We start from the raw sequence: 14,698 nt of genomic DNA, 5'->3' as shown, positions 1-14,698 counted from the left end.
ATACTACTTGATCTGAGCGTTCAGCACGGTGGGATCATAAACAGAAATGCTGTGACATGTGGGGGGCTGTTTGATGCACTCTATTACCACCACTTCAACAGCAAGTAGCCCAGTCAATGAAATTCTGTAAACATTAAACTTTGATCACTGAATGCTCACATACAACATTTCATCTTTCCCAAATCATTTTGAGAGAAAAAAAAAAAGGTAGACTTTTCCACAAAGTTGCGACGCCTGTCAAGCTTTCCGTTGGTAGCAGATATACCACTCCAACTTTTTTTGTAATTTTTGAAACAGTGGGTCTTTGATTTCAGACGGAGGAGTGCCGCTTTTTTTCAGCAGTTTAACAAAAGTAGCTTCTCATTTCAAGTCTGTTACAATTCATTCTGCAAACCAAAATGACAGCTGCCACTGGCAGATTGTAGCTAGCTAGCTAAGTAAGGTAATGTTAGCTCCATGAGTTGTTTGAAAACGCTGTCTCTGGCTGAATAGTGACTACTTTTTTTTATTGCCATGTGAGCTAGTTTTATTATAAAATCTCACGTTTTATAATAAAACGTAAAATCAGACTAATATTTTGTTCTAACATAACCCTTTTTTGATTCTTATCTTACAAACGTGGACAAGCAAGACAGAGGCCAGTGTTAGATATGTTTCATTGCTCATATTCTTAAGAGAAAGACTAGAGGATATGAACTTGATATAAACAGGTTAATTTAGTAAACACACAGACTAAGCCAGTGACCGCTCATTGACTTTTAAATTCGTTACTCATTAGTGCTTCTTCTTTGCCATTTTGGGACCACTCCAACTGCCTTATTGAAGAATCGATTGTTTCTTAAACAACCGAAATATATGTTAATTTGTCATTGATTTTCTTAAACACCCCTCAGATGAATGTCTGGATTGACCTTTTGATAAATGACTTAGCTGGCAGAGCTAAGTAGCATCATTTAGAATATAGATTTAAATTGATCCTTGCAGGCCTTTTCTCATTTTTTTTTGAGAGGTCTGTAAATAGCACACACTCAGTGTAGCAAAGCTGGCTGTAGTTAGTTTCTTGGCCAAAATAATACTTTCCTCTCTGTTTGTCCCAGTTCTGTCAGGAAATGCTGAAATTTTACTTGGGAACATAATGCCTGTGCAAGATTTTAAAATCCAAAATGTGACCTGCACTTTTCAGTTTAGAGAAAAGTTGAATCAGTTATCTGAAATCCCCCACTAATTTATGCATCACTGAAAACTGGTAGAAGGAAAAGTTTCTTTGCAGAATATAAAGACGCCACAGCTACATCCACAAAACCAAGCTATATGCTGCACACTGCTGTGGGGTAACATTTCACATTAAAGACACTCGGTGCCCTGCGGCCCCTGTGGTTTAAGTCCTGCACAGTTTTCCCAGCATGCACCATTAATGCTCAGCTGCCACTGGAGACCAGTGTCTGCTGGTTGCTGAAGAGAAGAGACTAAAGACAGTTGTTTGATTCACATTCTAATGTGAGCCATTAATACTGTCAATCAATAACTTAATATAAGACTTTGAGACTGAAAAAAAAAATCATGAACAGCCGGATTCCAGGTCAAGTTTATGAAAAAGACTGAAGAGCAGATGTTTTTTCTCTCACACATTGTTGCAGATATTCAAACTCTTTGTAGACACACTGCAAATACTAAATATTTTAATACGTTGTGGTGGTGTGATGGTGTCGTGTTTGCATTTTGCAGTGTGGTGAAACGTGAAAGACAAATTAGCAGCACTTTTGACTTACTTGAAAGGACTCTGCCTTATTCATCCGACTTGTTTAAGCACTGGGACTCCCAAGGAAGTAACACCTTTGGTGTTGCCATACAAACAGAATGACAAAATATGTCATTTGCCTTCCAAAATGTCCCACAAGTGTTTTCTGATACTGCAAGGTGCCCCTAGCATCAAGACAACACTACTTGGTCTGTACCCTCCAAAATCATTCCGAAGACAAAATGATTCTAGTCAAGCCAAGTCAAGTCAGTTTTATTTAGGCAGATGCATTAGCACCCAGGTGCCCTCAGCCAACGAATGCTATTTACACGCGGGTGTAAATAGCCACATATCTCTGCCTACCATGGCAGAGATAAGCACCTAGGTGTCGGTAGTGATCAATGCTATTGGCACCCTGGCACACATTAGATACTGTATTTGTACATGCACTGTACATATATTTTAGTAAAGCATCTGACTCCTGATCTGTTGCTCCACCAGAACAACATCATTTGTCCAGGTGTTTAGCAGCCTACTGGGACTGGGTACAGGATTAGTGCAAAATAAGTCACAAACATGAAGACAGAGCAAAAATTAAACAAAGTGACCGTAAAAGCACAAACACAGATAAGCCTTTGTGGGAGGGAAGCGATACGGAGATTATTATAGGCTCTCCTGGACCACTTCAGTGGGAGAAGTTCTTACAGAAAGGCTTTCTACCACATGGCACTCCTGAGTGCACATCCTGTGTGCTGAAACCATTCATCCATCACGACCTCTTCCCTATCTTGACTTGTCACTCTTTATAGTAACTCACCTGACTCCTGATGCCACCTGGCACTTATTAAATCCCGCATTGCAACAATTTGCACCGTTCTGTGAGCCGTGTTATTTTAATGAAAACATGCCTGGAGAGAGTGAAAACAAGGCGCTTAGTGAGCCTTTGGATGTTCCATAAGGCGACCATGCATGCAACACAGTGTTTACATTTTTTGTGTAAATAGCCAAATAGCTCAGGTAACTTTGGTCTGGCATTGAATGCACTTAATGAAAACTGTAATGTAGAGCATTTTATGAAATTAGAAGACAGTTTTACAAAAATAGACACACCAGTTAGAGTTTGGACTAAAATATTTGACATTGTATTCCAACCATCAGCCTTAATTGTAGTGAAGTTTGGGATCTGCTCAGTCACCAGGACTACACTAGATGCATCGGTTATAGAGGCCCTGCGTGCAGGATTCTGTAGGTCTACATTAAACATCCAAAGAAAAACACCAACCACTGCATGCAGGGTAGAATTAGGCCATTACCCATTGATTATTAACATTTAAAAAAGAAAACTTAAATTTTGGTTGCATCTCAAATTGAGCCCTCAAAACACACTGAGATTTCAGGTTCTACAAACCCAAAAACTGAACCCCCAAAAGAGTCCCTTCTGTCAGCTGTTATTGAGACTTAATGATCAAATAACACCCATACCAAGTTCAGACACATCTTGACCAAAACTCAGTGACCACAATCTAACCATAGAGAAAGGACGACACAAGAAGTCCTGGCTACCAACAGAGGAAAGAGTCTGTGGTCGTTGCACGACAGGTGAGGTAGAGGGAGAGATGCAGTTCCTCTTAAAATGTGACAAATATGATATTATCAGAGTGGAATACTTGAAGAAATTTGATTTGTTAATCCCAAACTTCATAGAGCTAGATGACAGTGAAAAGCAACTGATTCTATTAGGAGAGAGACATGTAGCAAAACTAGAACATGAACTCAATAGAGTGCAGACCTCCGCAAAGGCCAAGTCAAACAACGTCCACCAGACTTCAGAGACAAAAATTCAAATTCATAGTAAATTATCTGGATCTGCCCCATAATTTAATGGGTTTTTCCCTGGCCCATGTCCAATCCCTTCACCAAGTTCGGTGCAAATCGGATCAGTAGTTTTTGTGTAATCATGCTGACAAACAAACAAACAGGTGATCCTTCTTGGTGGAGGTAACAACGTCAATGAATTTGTCATTATCTTGACATAGCCTATTTTCCATATGGAACACACACACACTGTTTCTTTTTTTTTGTTTGTTTGGGTTTTTTTTTTTTGCCATTTTCTTGTTCTTTTTATCTATTTTCTTTACTCAATAAATTACTTTTTTTTTTCTTTTTTCATGGTTGAGATGTATTATCCTTGACACTTTGCTAATATTGTTCATCTGACATTCATGCCAATATAGAATTGTGAATTGAAAAATCGAAAAATTGAGTGAGGGGCAGTACAATGCAGGTTCCACATAGAGATTGTATAATAATCATAATCATAATAATAATAATCATCATATTAATTGTAGCAGTGGGTGTTGAGCAGGATCATGGGTGCAGCAGGTGGTTTGCAGTCACAGATCCAGACTCTGCAGCACCAGGAGCAGAAATATCGGCAGAAAGCGACAGGAAGAGAGAGGAGAGAGACGAGAAAGCACCAATCTACAGCAGAGATAAGATGCAGAGTTAGTAACAAGCAATAATGGGATATAAATGCATACGGATGGAGAGAGAGAGGAGGACAGAGGAGCTCAGTGCATCATGGGAAGTCCCCCGGCAGTCTAGGCCTATAGCAGCATAACTAGGGGATAGTTCAAGACGAGCCTAAGCCAGCCTAACTATAAGCTTTATCAAAAAGGAAGGTTTTAAGCCTACTTTTAAATGTGGAGAGGGTGTTTGCCTCTCAGACTCAGACTGGAAGATGGTTCCACAGTAGAGGAGCCTGACAGCTGAGGGCTCTGCCTCCCATTCTATGTCCAGGAGAGTTCACTGTCTTCTGTCCACTTTGATTTTTGAATAAACTCCAGCCTCAGATGACCCTGAACTCCACTTAGCAGGTATAGAAAATGATTAAATAAGCATGTCAGGGGGCCTTTTTATAAAAGCACAATTATGTGCTATTGTTGTCAATAATGACAGCTGAAATGCAATAAGATTTGCACAGGAAGTCTCTGCAAGAGGTTAAGCCTTAGAATTCCACCTTTCCCATCAAAACCATGTCCTGTTTCTCTATTTTATCGTCTGTGTTTGACAGAAAATTCTACAGGTAGTCCAGAGGCAATGCTTGCAGGACACAGGAACTACAGGCAGCTTTACTCTGACTCTCTCCTAACCTCTGTTACTGTCTCACGGGACGAGTACATCTGATTGCTGCTGGTTGGTTGATACTGGATATACATTGGCTAGGCAGATAGAGTTTATTTCTTTTTTTCTTTTTTTGCTGTGGATTTATAATCTTTAAAAGTTTTTTTTCCATCTATCTCTGCTATGCAAAACTTTGTAGGTCTTGCAGGAGACATTTTTAGCTCCTGGAAATTCTCCCCATGATTGTTCTGGAAAATCAAACCATTTTTTATGCTGAATATTCTATTTTTGGATTGATTATTCGTGTACGCCCCACTGATATGCTTATTACTGCATGCACCAAGACTTCCTCAGCTAAGAATAAAAAATGTGGGAAGTTTTCTGATGTGCATTTCTAAAAATAATGGCTCTACATGCAGCTGTATTTTCATTAACCCTGTAAATTTAACATACAGAATGTGATTCAATATGTGACTTGAAATAAGAAAATATCAAAGCCCTTATAACCTATATGTACTGTATAAATGCCTGCCTTAGCTAAATGCTGCAGGTTAATGATGCAAACACCAGCACTAAACAACAACCATATGGAGTTGCAGTGTGTGTGTATTATTACCCTTATGTCTGTATTTCTTTGCCACACTGAGACAAACTGTATTATCGAATCTTGTAAAATTTTTCATTAGTGCTGATGTTGCTGCATACATAAATGGATCATTAGTTATTGTTTGTGTTTTTATCATTATCTCTCAGCACCATTTGCCTGAAGGAAATGTAAATACAGTACATAAACACTTTATCTTTAGTTGGAATGTATTTAAATGTGTTTAATTTGAAGTCTCAAGAAATACTCTTAATTAAGTGTTTCTCTGTTTTATCAATTGTTAATATTGACATTGAAATCTATATAAAAATTAGTATACAACTTAACAAATCTTAATGTGCTTTAAAATCAACTTAACCACACATGAAACATGTGAACTCCAATAGAGTAAAAAGCTGAGACAGGTGTTAATCTGCTGAGCTGAGCTAGTACTGTACCTTGTAGCGGTAACTAGTGAAGTGCTTTTTTCTTCATCACAACTAGATTTAGCTGCTGCCTCGTTTAGGTAAGTTGAATGGCAAACTGAATTATCAAGATGCTGATTAATCAGAATTATTATTTCTCCATAACAGAGAACTAGGGAGGAAAAAAAAACAAAGTAAATTAAAGTTAGCTATAAATCAACTGTCTAGCTCTCACTTGAGTGAACAGTTCTAATGTTAGCTGTTTAGTTGACTGTTTCTTTGCGTCGGAGAGTACAGCAAGTGCAACGGCTTGGTTTTTTAGCTAGCTTGTTGTCACTCCATTTTCACATGCTGTTGTCACAAAAGTTACATATTTTTTTGGCAAATTTTCCATGGTAAATACAGATGCCAAAATCTGATTCTGGCCTTAAGTCAATTTTGATCAAATATGTACTATATGTAATATCAATAATAGTCAGTCATATCAGAGAGGAAAATCACAGGACAAACATAAAAGAAAAGAGTACACAGTATACATGTGTCTCATCTCACCTGAGCACATCAAACACGCTGGTTCAAATTCATTTTCCTGCTCATTTTCCTCTTTAGGTAATATATGAAAACACCAGAATAAATCTGAATAGTTGCTGGTCCCAGTCCAATTTCCACAACAGTAAAGGTAAGCAAAATAGATGTAACCACAGGATGACTACCTGGCACATAGACCTGAAAAAATATCAATTCAGTTAGTACAAATTGCGGATGGAGCTTATTTCCTGGACCATTTACAACTTAAAAGTGTGCCATAAAATATTCATAATGCTTGTTTTTCAGAAAGAAAATCTCTCTCCTCAGTTACAGAAGCATTTTTTATGCATGAAATTTGCAAACAAGTTTACCATATATAGCTGCTACATTGGGATGCCATAATTTAGTCCCATTCATCATCCCAACCAGCTAGATGACACGGATGTGGGTGCCGTCATGTCGGGGACATGAACCACTGAGAAAAACTGTTCAAGGTTACTAACGCTTCCTCTGCTCTATTTACTGAGTGACATTTACACAATGTTCTGCCAAGAGGTGAGTTGAAGTGAGCTGCTGAGATGCATCATGCCGTGGTTCAGGTGTCATACTGAGCTACATTATACTGTACTCACTGTATGAGGTACAGCTCAGACATGAATCAATACATAACATTACTTTTTCCTATCAAAATAAAACCTCAGATGATATTTAATTTTTCAGATTCAACTTGTTATTTGGCACACGTCTCTTTCTATGACCTTGTCGTCGGATGCTTTAACAGGAAGTGTTCACTGCTACATCACACTGTTGAAAATCAGTAATAGCATGTTAGCGCACTCCTCTGCTAATATGATGGATAGTCTTCTTAGTCAGATAGGGAAATAGTGCACATAGTTGGATTTTCTTTGGAAAATGTATTGTTTAGTTATGTCCTTCTGAATAAATTAAAAAGACATTGGGCAAAATTGGGTGGCAATTCTCTGTAGGTTCCTTACTATGATCGCCCCCTTTCTCATTATGCATAGTCATTTGATCCATAGTTCATGTAAAAATATTGATTAGTGCAGCTTAAAGTAAAACTCTAAGTTTCGTTGCTAAGATCGCTAATATTGCTGCCATTATACATTTTAATCTATATCAAGTCAAACTGTGACAGATATTTGAACAATCCTCTCTCTCTGTTTGTCTCAAACAAAACTGGCATCCCACTGATACAAGCTGGGAAACACTGCCTTCCTGCATCACATGAAATTCAGAAAGTAAGATGGTGTCCAAATGCTGTTTTGCTTTGACTCACAGAGATTCGACAGAGTCCAGTGTTTTAGTTTTTGTTCCAGAAGTTTTTCAAACCTGCAGGGCAAGAATTAATTTTTGACTTTTACTTTATCCTCCCCGTGGGTAAATTCCGTAAGCACTTTTAGTCAGATTGCTATCAGCTGTCGAGTGAATGGTGTATTAGGCAAGAAATCAGGCAAGTATTAATAGGTTGTGGTGGCAGGTGCATAACTGCACCACAGAAAAGATAATGTTTAAAACCTTGTACACAAACAGACTAGTGTGTTTGTTGATAAGGCTATTTGACAGGAGCCTTATGTTTCAGTTTTATTAAGTTTTGCAAATTAGCTGTTGGTGGTTCACTTACTTACTAGTTAGTATCGAGATGCTCACTGGACAGAGCTATAGAAAGCAGACAGGGGTGATTTCAGGGCTAACTCTCTCATCACATATAAGGTGAACAAAGGTTCAAACTCAAAATATTGCAGGTCCTTAAGCTTGGACATACTTGGAGGAGAAGAGATGAGGAGTTGGAGGTCATGAAAAATGAATCACTTGAGGCTGAGAGGTGTTGATGAAACACAAGGCTCACAGTGATTGGATATTTGAAAACTGAACGTCTCCCTGCAGGGAAAAATTAGGGCAGCTCATGCGTAATGGAGGTGCATCACATGAGGGAAAGTCGATCAGTCACTAGCATGAATCTCTTCCCCTGATTCTGAAAACTCACCAGGTTGAGATTTTACATAATCAAACACAATATCAATAAGCGAGGGGGATAAAAAACAGTGTAAGATAAAGGGACTACTGTGCAAAATCTCTACAAAAATGTCCCTGCAAATGGGTTAAAATGTAATACAAAAGTAGGTAGTAAAGCACCTCACAGTTTCATTAACTGCCCGTTATTTTCCTTAAAAGGGTTGTGACATCAAGTGACTAATGTTTGAGTTATATAGTGATGGAAATTTGGAGGTACTTTTTTGGGTTAATTTTATGGTACTTTATATTTGTACTTTGCTACAATTTATTTGACAGTTTTAGTTCGTAGTTACTTGGTAGAATAACAAATCTGATTCAAACAAACTGTATGATCAGCTTGTAACACATGACGCATTGTCATAGATTAAGTTTAAGGGTTTTTTTTCTGATAATGAATCTGTAAATATGCCTTATCATGATGTCATGGCTAACAGTAACAAACAGTTGCCTATTTACGCATCCAAAAGACAAGGAGCAACATTAAAATTTATTTGAAGTCATATTTTTGGCCACCTGACGAATATAAGTCCAGTATTTACTCTTGTTTTAGCTCTGTTTTGGTCTCCAACAACTCCTAAGAAAAACTGGCTCTTTCACTGCTAATGTGCTCCACTATAATCACTACCTACTTGTTAACGTCGTTTTGGTGATAACAGTGGCCTGTTGGTGGTTGATGAGCGTGTTGAGGCTGAATCAAAACAGTAAAGATGCAGACTGGAAAACTAAAACAAGCTGAAAGACGCTAAAACCCTCTGGAGAACTGAAGGAAACTAAGGGGAAGATGAGATTTGTTTTTCTGCTGTTACTGTGACAACAAGAGACCTCTTTCATGTTACAGTTATTTAATCCTTTGTAAATATATGAAATATTGTTTTGTGTAGTTTTAATTAAAATTTTGAATGCTTAGCTTGCAACAGAGAATTTTTACATTTTAGAATTAACACTTTTGCTCAAATAAAGGATCGTCTTCCACCACTAATTCCTACATTAATAAACATAGTAACTAAAATAACTAAAAATACTGCAATAATATTAATCATCATAATTCCAGACATGATCAGGTCTGGATTGGAATTATATTATTAGTCAAAGATACATGACACCCCTATGAAAAATACCATAAATGACAGTAATAATGTGGTGATTGCATTTTCTAGCCATCCAAATGAGCATTTTATTGCAATCTGACTTGTCATTCAGTATCTAGCTGGTATCACTTAATTTCTAGTTACCGGGAGAGAAAGGGTGACAGCAGATGAGATACTTATAAGCCTGAGTGAGAGGATACCAACTCTGAGACAAGACAAAATCAACTCTAGCAGGCTCAGATTTCACTCCCCAGTCCTGCTGTAGAACTTCCCTTTGCCCCACACCCTGACTGGTGGTCTACTCTCCCTAGAAGTGGGCGCCCAGCTAAGATGACTCCAAAGTCACAATACGTAGTGTTCAGTGACGTAAAAAAGAAGCCCAGACCAACAACTAAATGATTAAAGTAATCATTAGAGCTAGTTAACATCTCTGTTCATTAGTCTAACCATTCGCAAATCATGGTGCATGGTTGCATGGAGGCTGGTGCCCATGGCAGGACATCACGGAGGAAGCAACTGCTCTCCAGACACTCTACAACGCTGCTAAGAAAACTTGCCTTGCCACTGTACCTGCAAGACTGCCCCAAATGTACTTACTGTTTAGTGCTAATTAGTAAATTTTAGTTTGCTAACACATTAGACTAATATGTTGACCTTGGTAAACTTTAAACAACAAACCTTAAACATCAGCCTTTAGCTCAATGCACCACTGTGCCCAAGAACAGCCTTACAGAGCGGCTCTTAGGAGATATTTAAGGGTTTTAGGCCATAAACAGTTAAAGTGGCAATCTCGAAGATTTCAGTTCTGGTTGATTTGGGGACAGCTGTAGTTACTGACTGATAACACCAAATGTAGTTTAATACTACAGAGCACAGAATTCTAGGGACAGCAAAAGAAGTTAGGCAACAATTGGCCTTTTCCCATCATTCTGTGAGCAATTGTGATCTGATTCTATGCTGCACATGGCGTGAGTCAGTGAACAGCATGGCACAGTGAAAGTAGTTGGTTATCTCGCTGAGAAGTTGGAGGTGTGTAGCCTGTCGCCTGCAGGTCTTCATCTAACAGCTCACTGTGGCTGCTCCTTCCATCGCTACCTGTAATGTTTCAAACTGATCTGCTGGAAAACAAAAATGCTGAAAATGACCATTGTCTTGTTTTGTAGATGCATTTGATGAACAACAGCAGTCAGTATTAAGCTCATTGACAAAGACATTACATTTCCTGTGACTGCTTCATAATAATAGTCAGCTTGTGTTTCGCCAGTTAAATGCTTTTAATGTGAAGCTGCAGCAGGAGGAAATTATCTATTTGCATTGACAGTAACTTAATATAGCATTTTTTCTAGGAATGTCGCCACAGTATCCCAGTTTGTAATACTACAAATATATAAATATTGCCATACTTTCATTAGTGGGCCATTGCCTCATTCACCGCAGTCGGTGATGGATAGTGACTTAAAATCTTCAAATTGCCACTATAAATTGCATTTGTCCTAATTTACCAAAGGTAAAATGGATGAAAAGCAGCACTGTTAAATATGACATTTAGTCTCATGCAGTATGGATTTTAAGATATTCCTTTTCAGAGGCACAAAATCTTGTCAGAGGGAATGGGAAATTTATACATAAAGCTGCTGCACCTGATTTATCATCAAAGACTGGCCACTTCAGCAGAGGAAACTGGGTGTGAAATCTAATGTCTGAGAAACGCATGCGTAAAATCTGCTTCACTGTTTTATCAGACCCAAATGAGGAGAGATGCTTAATTCACATTAAAACAGGTGAGATATTGTCACCCACTCACACAAAAAGCTAAGAGGATCATTCGACAACTGCTGTGAAAGTTACACTGAAAGTTTAACTACTTTCTTTTAATAATACTGGTTTTGCTGTCAGATGACTTTTCAGTACATGCCTTTACTTTGTCTTTTCAAAAAATATATTTGCTTCGATTTGAATATCTTCATTATTATGGCCCGATAATAAACAACCTTCCTACATTCAACATCCAGTGGTCATGTTCCTCCTGAGCCGTCAGCAGGTGCATATCGCTGTCTTATCATGTAATGCTTGGCCCTTGTGGAGATTATATTTACTCTCTGCTGCTGTAAGCACCTTTCCTGAAAGATTATATTAATTAAGACCTTATTATGGGCTCTGGTCAGGAGCTGCATGTACCGGTGATTTGTAATAAGGGCAGTGCTGAGGTGAGTCAGCAAAGACTGGCCTGATTACAGCAGCTGGAGCTCAGGAGGAAAACCCTTGGCTCATCCGCAGTAAACAAACACGAGAAGGACACTTCATTAGCTACTTTGTACTTTCTGGGTAGGAAACAGTTTGAGCTCAGAAAGGTGTAATTAGTTATGTAATCCAAGGCATGAGATAATTTGTGTATCTGTGAGATGTTGCAAGAAGAGAAAACACAGAAGAGCCAGTTTGGTTCATAGGAATTAATCTTAATTTTATATTCTTTTGTAGCAAAATGTTTTCACACAGAAACAGTTTTTTTTTCTTGTTTTTTTGCCTAGAACCTCAGGTGAGAATCATGACTATGTCGAGTCAAGTACACATTTAAATGGTGTTATTAGTTAGCAGAGTAGAATGGGATTGCTACATAATGCCACAAGTAGAGACAGCAAGTTAAAGGGCCCGTTCACCCAAATTAAAAAAAATAACATTTTTTTTTTCATTTACCTCTTGTGGAATCTAGCCATCAAGATAGTTTTGGTTTCATTTGTTCAGGTTTTGAGATATCTGTCTTTGTGATTGTCGCCTCCACCTAAGTACAACAGAGTTGGATGGATTTTTTTTTTTGCTCTCCCTTAAGCATTGAAAAATTCAATTTCAAAAATTCTGCAATGTGTCACAAACTACAGAAAAAATTACGGGGGAAATTCTTAGAGATATTAGAGTTAAGTTAGTTTTAAGTTTTGAATTTCTTTTCCCCCTTAACTACATTTCAAAAGTCTTATAAACAGGCGAGTTGAATCATAAACTCAAAATCCCCAATGGATTTTGTGGATACTTCTACCCCTACTGTACTCTGGTAGAGGGTTATATGGATAAAATCCTCACATGGTATAATACATTTTATATAGGAATCTCAATTGGCATTGTGATTTCTGGAAAATCAATTGAAAAGCTATTTATATATAACCAGACAGGGGTGTCTTTTTTGGCCTGTCCACCAAATTGAATACCAGACAAATTGAAGGATGAGGCTGGTGATATTCTGTATTCTTCTTATTAACTACAAATCTTATGAAAAAACCAAAAACAACGACAAAATAATAAAGGTTGCACTCATCCTCAGGTCCTGTAATTTCCTAAAAAAGATGGGCACTGTAGTTTTTAGCAAACATTACTCGAACAAGAGTAAATTGTGCTTTTTTTCGGAACTATTTTCAGCTGCAGTTTAATACACAATTTGTTATATAATACATCATTTTTGGTGTGTGCTGGATTGACTCAAAATAAAGTACAGTTTATGTGCTCATAAAAGTGAAGGAACATGTCACCCAGTGCAACAGTATGGCTCACTGATGTGTTTTTAATAGTTTTTGGACAACAATGGAGCTCTATGGCACAGAAGAATAAGATATATCAGGATACACAGTCAGTAATTGGTATTGGGATCAGTTCATTGGTCTTTTAATGGGATTTGTTGACAAAAAGAAAAATATATAATATTGCCATCCTTATTCTTTAACGTATTTAATTGCACTGATGTAAACATCATATAAATATCCAATATTGCCCTGCTGATTTGCAAAGTTGCCCACAAAGAACTAATACACCCAGACATATTAAAGTGATAGCTCCTATGGCATAAAACATTATGGCAAAATCTTTGATGTTTGAGAAACATTGTCTCATATTGTCAAACTGCACACCCTAACCACATTATATTGAAGTAAAGATAGAAATCTCATAGAGGCACATCTCAGAACCTGGGAAGATAGAACCAAGACTATCTACATGGTGAGTACAACTAGAGGTAAATCAGAAAATCTGCTTTTTTTATAATTTGGATGAATTAACCATTTAAAAACAGCCAGTCCTCCACTTCTCTCTACTTGCTGTATCATGTAAAATACCAATCCAGTGAGCCAACTAACAATGACCAACTTGGTACACCACAGTAAAGCACCTTCTTACTGTTTGCTTCACATGAAAATAAAAGTACTACTGCACGATTTCCCCCCCTTTACATTCTCACCCAGTTATTGTACAAAAAATGCGAATATACAGAACAGTACATCTACGGAATAAACCAATAATTAAAAAAGAATCATGACCACCCCACATTTGAAATGTAACAGAGACCGACAGGGTATTGAGGAAGGCATCAAAATGTGTGGGGGTGTCTTGGTCGATCATTAATCTGAATAGCCACTAATTCAAAGTATTGTACTGCAATGTACAGCCTGGTTAAAGAGAATGAAAGATAAATGATTGCTCTGATGAATCAATTCAGATAATACATTCACCAACAAAGGCTCTTTATTATGCAATCTAGTGAAATTGATTTCCAGAGAGTTCTCAGCTGTGTGGCCCGCAATAAGTTATCTTTCGCCCCTTTTTCTCCACTTCACATCCTCTCCTAAGCAGCATAATGACCTTTATCAGGCTAATAAATGTCTATTTGGACTCATTTTGCTATTTAACCTGGCTAAATGAGTAACTGATGTACTCTCTTGTTTGTGTTGCCTAAAGAGCATTTCAGCCAAATACTACATCCCGCTGTGAGTTTAAGCAAATGATTAAGTGGGCCTGAAGGATTTCAAAGACCATTCACGTTTGGCTACTGTAATATGTGCTGACTGCATCTGAAACCATACCCTGAGCGAACATTGTGTTAACATCAATGGCATTTTAGCCTACAGGGACCACTGTCGCCAGCGCTAACCAACGGGGAGAGTATCAAAACATTCAGAAAGACATTTTGTTGCAGCAGGATTCCAACCTGAGCTGGGAACGTACTGAATTTGATGGGTTAGAGACTAAATAATGATTTGAAGATTTTGCAAACAACTAACGAGTGTTGTGTTTTTTGTTTGTGATCCATCTTGTGCATTTGGATTTGTTGTATTTCCATTCACTTTCATATATAAATAACCTCATATGATACATAACCTGAGGTAGAAATACAAGACTGGCTTGTTATTGTTCAGTGTTA

Source organism: Xiphias gladius, chromosome 10, assembly GCF_016859285.1.
Source record: "Xiphias gladius isolate SHS-SW01 ecotype Sanya breed wild chromosome 10, ASM1685928v1, whole genome shotgun sequence".
Taxonomy (NCBI): Eukaryota; Metazoa; Chordata; class Actinopteri; order Istiophoriformes; family Xiphiidae; genus Xiphias; species Xiphias gladius.
The sequence above is the reverse complement of the archived record's forward strand: the minus strand, read 5'-3'. Positions refer to the sequence as shown.